The sequence below is a fragment of the Amia ocellicauda genome, chromosome 14 (assembly GCF_036373705.1).
Source record: "Amia ocellicauda isolate fAmiCal2 chromosome 14, fAmiCal2.hap1, whole genome shotgun sequence".
Lineage (NCBI taxonomy): Eukaryota > Metazoa > Chordata > Actinopteri > Amiiformes > Amiidae > Amia > Amia ocellicauda.
In genome coordinates, this window is record NC_089863.1 from 32,928,032 (window position 1) to 32,938,952 (window position 10,921).

The 10,921-nt window shown below is 38.2% G+C and overlaps 1 long non-coding RNA gene across 1 annotated transcript; it reads right to left on the reverse strand.

Moving 5' to 3' along the window:
- Positions 1 to 4,246: 4,246 nt before the first annotated feature.
- LOC136767697 (uncharacterized) lies at positions 4,247 to 9,727 on the reverse strand. Its single transcript, XR_010821867.1, has 8 exons — positions 8,218 to 9,727; positions 8,053 to 8,101; positions 7,244 to 7,381; positions 6,938 to 7,078; positions 6,096 to 6,223; positions 5,675 to 5,761; positions 5,079 to 5,399; positions 4,247 to 4,989 (listed from the first exon to the last, which is right to left on the reverse strand). It is a non-coding gene; the product is annotated as an uncharacterized LOC136767697 (long non-coding RNA).
- Between the last annotated feature and the right edge of the window lie 1,194 nt (positions 9,728 to 10,921).

The following is a 10,921-nucleotide window of genomic DNA, read 5'->3' on the forward strand; positions in this document are numbered from 1 at the left end:
ACCAGGCAAAAGTATACACAGCAAAATCGCAAGTGTTTAATCAACTCTAATAGTGCTAAATTTAACACTAGAAAAGTGTCTATATTGTCCCACTGTACAAAGTGTTAACTTTACACTTTTGAAAGTGTTAGGTTTTTAACACTTACGTAGAGTCACTGTAACTCTGTAAATTGTTAAAAATTAACACTGGCCAACACTGGTTATTGTTGCATTAACTCTACACTAGTGTATAGTGTTAAAAATCAACACTATCAGAGTGCATTTTCACTCTGCCAGTTTTCTACCTTTCAACACTGAGGGTGTAATATAAAATCAACTTCCAAAGTGTTTTTTTTTTTTTACTCTACAGTTAACACTATAGGATTGTAGCATAAGGTACACTTATAAATTTCAATTAAAGAAGTGAATTTATAGTATCACCTTATCACGAATCCTGGAATCTTTTAGAATTCAATTTCTGTAATAATTGGGTGCAGACACCAATTCCAAAGATATAAATTGTCAAATGTATTCAAAAACAAAGACTAAATGTAGCACTACACTAATTATACAAAAGGGAAAAACTAATTAAAATTTAACTCTAGATCTAGATCAACAAATCAGAGTCAAATCACTTCCGTAACCAAATCAAAGACCATGGGATCGCATATGATAACACACAAATCGTTAAACAAAAAAGGTTATAAACACATTGACTACAATAACGGTTAGTAAGACGAAGGTGGGTCTCTCATTAGTATTGTTAGTCGGACATTAAATAACTACGCAGGTTAGTATTTATGTCAGGTAACTTCTCGTTATATATATATATCAGTCTCATTGACGTTTAGGTGCCGAGAAAGATCCTATCATTACTTGTTATCGCAATTTCCCTTAACTGATTATTATTCAATGATTAAGGATAGGCATGGCCACCAATAAGCTAATGTCTATTAACGTGTGTCAATTCCAGACTAAACAGTTAAACAGGAATGAGAAGATATTTCTCAGTGTTGACAGATTTTATTTCTAAAATTGTAAACAAAACAGGTTTAATGCAACACACATTTATATTTAAACAAAACTAAATGATATTACACATTCTAGAGTTATGAATCACAGATTAACATTTCTAATTGATTTCTCAAATGTCATGAATCACAAACTCCAAACTGTTAAACTTATCTGAACTTCGTCGCAGAGAGGCCTCTCTGGCTTTGGGCTCAGATAACAGCACACGGCACGAGGTCCGTGTGTTCTGGAACAAAGGCAGTCCGGTTCGGCTTTGTCCAAGAACTTCCACTCAGTCAATGCACCTGGAAGTTGGGGTTTCGCGAAACAGTCTTTTCCAAACAGATTTTCCACTAGTTTGAAGGCTCCAAGGTTGTGCACAAAATCTTCTTTGCAAGCAGGGTCTCTCACCGTACTTATTTGAAGACAAAGTCTTTGAGGAAAGCAGGGCCCTGTTTGGTTTCAAGGGTCAAGTTTCTTAAGACTCAAATAGCTATTTAAATGACTGACACTTTCGTATACAGTCGACTTATCAGTCAATTATCCAGCTGCAAAACTCCACTGATCAGGTGGGTACAGGTGGGCATGCCGCAGTCTGTAAAGTTCTTTATTTAATAAAGTCCTCACGGCTCAATCTCCTTCTCCCAGTTTAACTCTTCTGTTGCCGGCAAAGACTGGTTTCTGGTTCACAATCACATTTAAGATCTTCTTGAATACAGGCATTACACTTTCTGTACCTGGGCAAACAAACATACCAATGTGATACTCAGTTCCATAGTTCTTTACTCAACTAGTTGTAAAAACATCAGAGTAAAACCTTAAATGCAGTATTTCAGTTAAAATATCACTAACCTCCAAACTGTTCACCATTTCTATTTTAATGGGGCCAAACTCAAACTATTGAAAATAAAAATTCTCCCAATTAAAAGTCTAATGATTCTGATGTTTCTTGTCTTTGTGATGTTCTAAAAATTAACAGACCTTTTGAAGAAGTTGTGTTTCCCTTCAAATCTCATGCACCATGTGTGTAGAAGTGGACCAATTTTGCAAATAAACCTCAGATAATGTATCATAAAGTGGTGTTTGGGAATCAGGTTTCTATCTGGAAATAGAGATTTAAACAGTTTGTGGTGAGCACAAATCAAATGCTCCAAATAATATGTCATTCCATTTGTTACAATTGGTGAGAACACAATATTTACAATTTGAATCAAAAGAAGGAGCAGGTTCCAATAGCTGTTGCGTCTGTCAACTGTATCTCCAAAAATAAGTGGAGTATTGCGCAAAAGTCACCATGACTGAATGGCATCCAAACCAAGATTATTGCCATTATCATCCATTTTGAACCCACTTGGTCAGTTTCTCTCTGTGTAACCATAATTGAAGCTTTGGACCCTTTCTGACATGGTATTCAAAGGCATTGAGTATTTGACCAGATATTAATAAACAAGCTTTAACTTATATTGGACCACCCCTTCAAGTAAATCATGCAATATGTCAACTGCATAGTCTTCAGAGTTATGGAAGAACTCTAATGAATTGAGCACACACATCTTCTTAACACCAAATATTGAGGCCAACATAGGATTTCCCTGTAGGGCATTGCAATATTCTAAATGAAATATATGAAGGTATGTTCACTTATTTTGGTTGTGCTTTTCTGTGCTACTTTCCTTTACACAGTGCCCTGGGTGATCTTAACAAAAGACAGATTGTAACCGTTTGTCAGTTAAACAAAATCTTCAACAATATGTTGCACTGAAAGATTCAACAAAAGTAAATAAACCATGTAATGCTAGATTATTCCCTGTGACCTGGATAACAGATGCTTTCAATGGTGCGTCTGAAAAGGATATTTTAATTCCTTCAGTTTCCAAAACTTTTAAATCATGTACAAGTGGCCTGAGTATATCATGAAATACGTATTTCTTTAAGTCCTCTGAGTGAAAGAGAGTAATGTCCTTCCAGGGTACTACAAACCATAATGAAACTTAAAATGTTAACAACTGTGGTGTACTTTACAAACTAAACAAGTCTTCAAGCCCAAAAATGTGTAATAATTCAAGCCTCTCTGTTAAGCAGCCTTGCTCTTATCTTATCCTTTGCAGTCCCCACATCAATATTATACACGGTGGTTTAAATGAACCTGTAGAAACTTCCCGCTTCATCATAGGAAACGCCAAAGACGTAGTGTGCCTTGAAGAGCTCATCAAAAGCTGCCACTGATGTTTGGGTCTTGCACGGAATGGCCATCCGGTCAATGACGATGTAGAATTTCTGGATGATGTTCTTTTGTTCGCTGACACAGAGCAGAAAGGGCTGTTCACATCCAACTTGCGAAAGGAAGGTCACCATGCTCATCTCCACCTGAAAGAACATACCTTCATATACACTCACCTAAAGGATTATTAGGAACACCATACTAATACTGTGTTTGACCCCCTTTCGCCTTCAGAACTGCCTTAATTCTACATGGCATTGATTCAACAAGGTGCTGAAAGCATTCTTTAGAAATGTTGGCCCATATTGATAGGATAGCATCTTGCAGTTGATGGAGATTTGTGGGATGCACATCCAGGGCACGAAGCTCCCGTTCCACCACATCCCAAAGATGCTCTATTGGGTTGAAATCTGGTGACTGTGGGGGCCAGTTTAGTACAGTGAACTCATTGTCATGTTCAAGAAACCAATTTGAAATGATTCGACCTTTGTGACATGGTGCATTATCCTGCTGGAAGTAGCCATCAGAAGATGGGTACATGGTGGTCATAAAGGGATGGACATGGTCAGAAACAATGCTCAGGTAGGCCGTGGCATTTAAACGATGCCCAATTGGCACTAAGGGGCCTAAAGTGTGCCAAGAAAACATCCCCCACACCATTACACCACCACCACCAGCCTGCACAGTGGTAACAAGGCATGATGGATCCATGTTCTCATTCTGTTTACGCCAAATTCTGACTCTACCATCTGAATGTCTCAACAGAAATCGAGACTCATCAGACCAGGCAACATTTTTCCAGTCTTCAACTGTCCAATTTTGGTGAGCTTGTGCAAATTGTAGCCTCTTTTTCCTATTTGTAGTGGAGATGAGTGGTACCCGGTGGGGTCTTCTGCTGTTGTAGCCCATCCGCCTCAAGGTTGTACGTGTTGTGGCTTCACAAATGCTTTGCTGCATACCTCGGTTGTAACGAGTGGTTATTTCAGTCAAAGTTGCTCTTCTATCAGCTTGAATCAGTCGACCCATTCTCCTCTGACCTCTAGCATCAACAAGGCATTTTCTCCCACAGGACTGCCGCATACTGGATGTTTTTCCCTTTTCACACCATTCTTTGTAAACCCTAGAAATGGTTGTGCGTGAAAATCCCAGTAACTGAGCAGATTGTGAAATACTCAGACCGGCCCATCTGGCACCAACAACCATGCCACGCTCAAAATTGCTTAAATCACCTTTCTTTCCCATTCAGACATTCAGTTTGGAGTTCAGGAGATTGTCTTGACCAGGACCACACCCCTAAATGCATTGAAGCAACTGCCATGTGATTGGTTGGTTAGATAATTGCATTAATGAGAAATTGAACAGGTGTTCCTAATAATCCTTTAGGTGAGTGTATTTCACCCGATGGTCAGTAGCTTGAGAGACACCGATCTTTGCAGCCTTCTTGCCTTTTGAGGTCGGGTGTAGCAAATGCAGTAACAACAGAATGGCGGCCAAGTCACTGTCCCATCCTAGTTTTAGTGAAGAATGAACACAGTAAGTGAAAAGTTTAAGCTCACATGACATGTTAGTAAGACAAACGTATCTGGTGGTCAAGCAGTAATCTACTAATGTACCCAAATCAGATTTGTGCTGTGCAGAAGAGAGGGCAGCTTCCAAATGGGCACTGGGGGTAGGTTCTTGCAGTCCGCAATAACCCTGGGTCTGAACAACGTTGGTCATTTCGCCAGGAACTTGCCAGATACATCCTCTCCAAAAAGCATTGCGAAGTCTTGGTCAATCTGAAAAACATTGAACCAACACTGTTTCATGAAACTTTGGTTTAAAATCTACAAAGTATGGCAGAAAGATTGCTTCTAATCATAATTACCAAGTATGTCAAGGAATCGGAGGAAGATGTCCAAAATGGTTGAAGACTTTTCGGGATCCTGCACAATGTTCTGTGATTGAATGTTTTCCTCATCTTCTCCTTGACCTGTGACTCATCAGTTGAATGCTGAAGCACGGATATTGCCTCCCTGCATTCGTCGCCTGCCAGTTGCTTAACAGTTGAATTTGAAGCCCACTTAGTCTTTGGACCATCTTGGTATATGGACATGGATCTCTTTGTCCCATGTGATGTGTTGCGTTGGACACTCTTAATCCTCCAGGCCAGGTAACCCAATCCACTTTCAGCATAGTAGTAGTGTTCCTTTCAAAAGGAAAACATAGTAAGAACTTGACAAAACAGAGTTCCCCTTACCATTGTATATGCAGGGCAGCCCTGACTGCCTAGGTCCCGATACCCGATACCCCACCAGAAAGACTGAAGCGTCTGCTGGTTTCTATTGACAGTTTCGGATAAAGAGTATCTGGATGAGAGATGGAGCCTTTCCACCCTGATCGGACTATAATCTAGGGGAAACAATTTAATTAAATAATATTAAAAATGTGCAAGCATTGACACCAACAATAATCCAAACTTACATATCCATTTCTTGAATCTCGATCCTTCAAGTTAAAGTCACAATTCCCAGAGCAAACTTGGTGCACACACTTGATGAGGGGACCCTCCTTTTAAGATGAATTGCAAAGAACACCACAACATGAATATATGAAAATTAATTACTCAGACTATGGCTGGGACCTGATCAAAACTTTGACAACCCAGCATTCACACTTGGAAAATGGAATGTTATTGCGTTTTGTTTTTCTGAGTAGGAGAGATTAAATGCTTACAAAAACAACAAAGTGTAAATAGCAGGTTGTCAGTTTTTATCAGGTCCAGGCCTAAGTTTTACTAAAATTGTGACAGATAAAATGTTTGTTTGTGTGCAGATTATAGTATCAGTAATGAAAGAATTCTAGTATCATCATACAGACTCAGCACATTGAATCATTCACTTACCCATGCTTCTTGATCATATCTGCCACAAGCATGTTCACTAATGTGCTATCAGAGAGACTCTTGGTTTTGGCATACTCAAGGAATATCTTTTCACCACCTGCCTTTGAGTCAAGGATGGCACTGATCATCTGAAAGAACAAGAAAAAAAAATAGCCACAGCAGTGCATCTTCAAGGTGCTGGTAATGGCACAAACAAAATGTGCTGGAAATGGCAGAAACTACAAAATGTGTTGTAAAACATTCACTAATAGACTAGTGCATTTAATAATAAATAAAATAAATAAAATAAACGCATCTCCTGCTGCATTGCTGTCTACAGGACTATCAGTCCAATGTCTTCTCCTCGCTATGGTTTCTTCAAGAATTGCAGTTGAACCTGATGAATCGGACACCACTGAGCAAAACGAGGTCTTGGATAGATCTGAAGATATGCAATGGGAGCAGAAGTAGATATGACAAACGGTCATTACTCAAGCTATCTGTGCTCTAAAGCCTGTTGACCATGTTTTGCACTGGCTAAAGCAAGCAATCAGTTGAAAGGAGAATTAAGATATTGCCATGACAATTACCTGTCAAATTAGATATCATCTGTTGTCATAAAAACATAGATTGACTAATGACATCTAATTTAACAATTGTCATGCCAAAATCACCACTCTCTTTTCAATAAATTCCTTACATTAGCCAATGCAAAATAGTCATTGGGCTTTAAAGCACAGCTAGCTTAAGTACTTAGCCAGTATGTCATGTCCGCTTCTGTTTCCTATGATACAACTGAAAACTTAAAGCTTTTAAGCAGAATGCACAAGAAACTTTGCTTTGCTTACAACTCAAATTCTTACCAGATTGTTCTCCAGAGAATAACTTGAATGATACTTCACTTGACATCATAAGCTCATCAAAGATGTCATCATCAATTTCAATTCCCGAAGAGTCCTTTAAGTCTACATGGATATCTGGTGGGAGACTGAATTTTTGTGAAACTGAAAAAAATAAAAAATTGGCACATTAGACTGGCCAGAGACAAGAGCACAAGATTGAATTCCACTGTAAGACATTACACCTGAGTAAATGTAGCCCATCTGATTACAAATGAACTATCCACTACAAAATCAATTAAATAGTACTGACATTCTGTGTTAACTGACCTGCTTGGATGAATTCAGTATAATCATACTTGTGGTCTGTCTTTGGAACCCTCACATATCGCTGCACTCCCTTACATTCCACTGGAACCAGCATCTTCTTAAGCACATGACAGGTCCAAAGGAAAACTAGCTATCCAACTTCATATGAAATAAGGACAAATCACCAATACAATTTTTCTTCCCCAAATGTGTTATATCAGGATTCCAAAATCAATCTTCATACATACAATATTTTTTATACTACTCATGTCACTCTTTGAACGTAAAAATCACCATGAGGGCCTCCGCCATTTTAAAGTTTGGTAGCAAGCGTACTGCCTATATTGGCTAGCTCCATATCCCCCCACTGCTAAACTAACCTTCACACCATTTTTTATATTAATCACATGCACCAATGAATTTCATTTTTACATGAATCGCCTACGCTAATTTAACTTCATTTAACACATCATTTAGCTGGTGTTAAAATAGCGCTACCCTCATATCACTGTTTAAACATAAAAACACGAGGGGCGCTGTCATTTTAAACTTTGGCAATAGTAAGCATGCTGTCTAGGCTAGCTCCATGTCTATCTCTGCTAAATTAGCTGGTGTTAATTTAAGTTAACACTTTTTGGAGTAGTAGGCCTACTCTCTACTTACAATGAAGTTAGCAAGCTAGGCATCGGGGCGGGAGGAATGAATGTTTACTTCTAATTACATACACCAGGCACCTAGTAATATTACAAATGGTTCAAATATGTCTAAGTTTTAAACTTTAATTTTAAATAATTGTCTAGAGAGTTAGTATAAGGTTAACGATACTTTACCTCAGTTTCGGTGACCAGTTCGTAGTTAGCAATCACCCTGACAAGCTCTCTTTTACATGACAAAAAAAAAAAAAAAAAAAAAATGTGTATTACGTGTCTAAATCACTACGAATTCATTTCAAATTAATCCATTATAAATTTACATCCAACATTATTCAAACTTACCATTCAAGGGAATCCGTTCTCAAATTGCTGACAGTGTACTCGTTTAGATAAGCAAATTTGGGAAAATGGCTGCCGCCGAGAAGTTGAAATCGAGAACAAGGTTCTGGGGGCATGGCTTTGTGGTAACACCACCCATGTCAAAACAAAGAAAATCACATTAACAACCTGTTTTAACACAACACTGTACCATTAACAACTCCATTGAGTGCTATATTAATACTGATTTATGGCAATTAACACCAACACTGAAAAAGTAACACCCATGATTTTGCTGTGTATCTACATCATCAGATGGAAGGAAGCATTGGAGATGCAGAAAAGTACTTGCATGCAGATGGATCACATTACGTTACATTAAAGCTAAGCAAGTGGACAGTGAGCCCTCTAAACCAGGGTTAAAATAAGGGTTAGTAAATAAGATACAAAAAATAAAGTGCAATTAAGCTGAGTTTCCACTGTCTGTGACACTAGCCTATACATGCATTCTCTCGGACACATGTTCACTGTCACAGTCAACAGAAACAGGAAACACCTTGAAGATGAAAGATGTTCTTATACTTCACACCACTAAAGTTTCCTGTGGCTGCTGGAAAAAACATTTTAAATTCTCAAGCACTGAAGCAAATTATGTTTGGGAGAGAGGAGAACAAAACAGACACATGGTTCTTCCGTTCTTCAACTTTCAGCTCAACAAAGGAAAAACTACATGTGATATACTTTAAATTATTATGGTCAAATGTTGCAGATACATGTATACCAATACATTAGTGGAAAAGAGACCTCAATAATAATGTACCCTTTTTAGATAATTCCTGACTCTGAGTGATCAAAAATAAGGCTTTTCATAGAATATACTTTAATTGAAGATTACATAAAATGCCACTTTGTAATTTTAAAGATTTGAAACAACAGGACCAGGATTTCAATTATGTGGTGGCTAATGACAGAATATGCAACAGCAAGATTACAATGGTATGATTCTGAACTCTTTTTGGAATAATTTTATTTATGAATACCTCACCCCATATTAGAATCAATCTATCAGATTATATTTCCTATGCACTACCCGCATTTTAGGACTGTTGTAACCGTTCAAGTGTATAACATGGGAAAAAATGACTTTTCAACGACCCACTCTACAGCAGAGACCCAGAGAAGGTGCCACCGAGGCTACTGAGCCTTAACTGAAGTCAGAATCAGATTCCTTATACAGGAAGCTGGGCTGGTCATATTCAGTATATAGAACCAAATGAAAGTGTGTGACGAAGCCCAGGTTGCAGCTACACAAATGTCAGTCAATGCACAGGACGAAGCCACGCCTCAAGTAGAGTGCACCACCAGCTGCTCGGGCACTAAGTTGCATGCAGACTTGTAGGCCATGGCAATTGTGTCAACAATCCAATGGGACAGGTATTGTTTAGACAGGGCCTGTCCCAGTGTCCATGCACCATAGGACGTAAACAGCTGGTCTGTGGAGCTGACCTCCCAGTACAGTCCATGCAGCACCACAGTGCCTGGACAGGGTAAAGCAAGTGTTTATTTCTCTCTTCCTTCAAAGAGAAGGGAAAAGGATGGAACGCCATAAATTCCACCAGCCTGTTAAAATGGTAGGGGGAGAGGATTTCCAAAAGAAATGCAGGGTCAAGGTACTACATGTAGCATATAATTGTGCATGACCATGGATACAAAATGGAACTGCTGCAATACCAGGAGGTACCAGGAGGCAGTAGAGCACATCAGTGGAAGGTAAGTATCCATCACAGCAGTGAAAGCTGGAGATTGAGGCCTCATATTGCGGTGCAGCACATAGGGTTAACACACACTATATGTAAATTAATAGAAACTAGAAATATACAGCAAATCATTGGGGTTGGATTTTTAACACATGCCAGTAGAGTGTACCAGTCACATGCTATGGGGGGTCACACAAAGGCTCAGTGGGAGTAAGACTGAAGTGCCCATGTCCTAATTTAACAGTGAGGAGTCACAGCATAAGATGTATAACTAATAGCTAAAGTATCAATGGTAACACTTTACAATTAGTACCCCTTTATCAGACATTAACTAATATTTCAAGGATGGTATATTCAGATGTTTGTTAATCCTAAGAATATTTTGCTTTATGTTAACAAAGGTATTTAATGTTATTTCAAAAGATCATTGCATTCGTGTTTTGACAACTCTTAGGATTAACAAACATCTAAATATGCTGTAGCGTAAGGTACACTTATACATTTCAATTAAAGAAGTGAATTTATAGTATCACCTTATCACGAATCCTGGAATCTTGTAGAACTCAATATCCATAATAATTGGACGCAGACACTAATTCCAAAGATATAAATTGTCAAATTGATTAAAAACAAAGACTAAATGTAGCACTACACTAATTATACAAAAGGGAAAAACTAATTAAAATTCAACTCTAGATCAACAAATCAAAGACAAATCACTTCCGTGACCAAATCAAAGACCATGGGATTGCATATGATAACACACAAATTGTTAAACAAAAAAGGTTATAAACACATTGACTACAATACCAGTTTGTAAGACGAAGGTGGGTCTCTCATTAGTATTGTTAGTTGGACAGCAAATAACTACGCAGGTTAGTATTTATGTCAGGTAACTTCTCATTATATATATATATCAGTCTCATTAATGTTTAGGTGCCGAGAAAGATCCTATCATTACTTGTTACCAC